Source organism: Myotis davidii, unplaced genomic scaffold (assembly GCF_000327345.1).
Source record: "Myotis davidii unplaced genomic scaffold, ASM32734v1 scaffold1017, whole genome shotgun sequence".
NCBI lineage: Eukaryota > Metazoa > Chordata > Mammalia > Chiroptera > Vespertilionidae > Myotis > Myotis davidii.
Genome location: NW_006288361.1, coordinates 202,101 through 203,656, shown reverse-complemented (window position 1 = coordinate 203,656; position 1,556 = coordinate 202,101).

Here is a 1,556-nt window from a genome sequence, read left to right as displayed (position 1 = left end):
TAGATCACAGAGATGACTCAACTTGCCTGTCAGTGCTCTTACTCAATTTGGAGTTGCCAAATAAAACAGAAGACACCCAGTTAATTTTCATTTTCACACAAAGAACAAATACTTTTTTTTTTTTTTTTTTAGTAAGAACGTGTCTCAAATATTGCATGGGACATACTTGTACTACAAAAGGTATTTATCTGAAAATACAACTGTAAGTGAATGTCCTGTATACTTACTGCTGAATCTGGGAACTCCATTATCTCCATTGAATTTTGGAAGAGTGTGAAAGGGATCAAAGGGCTCCCCAGGATGACATGAACGAACACAACCTCTGTCCAGTCCTCAATGGCCTGATATGGGCTGACACAACAACGAGCTCACGGACTTTATTAAACCAGGAGGGCACAATGACACTCATTTTTTCAATGGCTTTATTGAGATATAATTCACATACCATAAAATGTATTCATATAAACTACGTGGGTTTTAGTATATTCACAGGGCTGTGCAGCCATTACCAGATCAATTTGAGGACATTTCATCAGCTCAAAAAGGAACCCGGAACCCATTAGCGATCACTCCCCCATCCCGGCTCCCCGCCCTCCCCGTTGTTCCCCAACCCTTGCCCCCGCCAACCACTCAACTTTCTGTGTCTTTGAACTTACCTATTCTGGACATTTCTTTACAAATGGAATCTACAATATGTGGCTTTCTTGTCTGGCTTCTTTCATTTTGCATGTTTTCCAGGCTTATCCACAGTGGAGCGTGTATCAGTACTTCACTCCTCTTTATGGTCTGGTAATATTCCTAACAACGCACTACCATTGGCCTAGTCATTCATCCACTGGAGGACACTTGGTTTGCTTTCACTTCCTGACTATTATGAATAAAGTTTCTAGGACAGAACAGTCGTGTGCAAGGTTTCATGTGGACGTGTGTTCCCATTCCTCGGGGAATTGCCGGCCATATGGTAACTGTCTAATATCGGGAGGAACCGCCAAACTGTTTCCCGAAGCAGCTGCGCCTTTTCAATAAGAAACCTTCCGGGGATCCTCGGGGTCCCCACCTCAGGGCTGCCTCCACGGGGCCCCAGGCTCCTTCCTCCGGGCGCCCAAGCCGCTGGGAACCCCAGGCCCAACCTCTCCGGGAGCGACTGTGGGAAACGCACTTAGGGCCTCCCGCCTGGCCCCGCCTCCGCAGCGCTCGCAGCCGGAGGAAAACAGACGCTTGGCGGAGGCCCTGTGGACATTGTAGTTTCCTTCCTGGTCTGCTGCGTACAGGCTGGGGTAAGGGAAACTACAATCCCCAGAACACCGCGGGGCTACGGCGGCCGGAGGGGCCATTCCGCGTGCCTCGCTCCCGCCCACCCAAGTGTCCCGGCAGCTCTCCAGGGCGTCTGTAAACACACCCAGACTGTCATGGAGGGGGCGGAGGGGGCGGTGGCCGCGGAGGGAGGCGTTTTGGGCCGCCTCCAGGGTCCGCTCTGCCATTCCTGAACTGGTCCCTCATCCCCGTGACTGTGGCATCAGGGAAGCGAACTGTTAGGCGAGAGGAGGCAGTCAGAA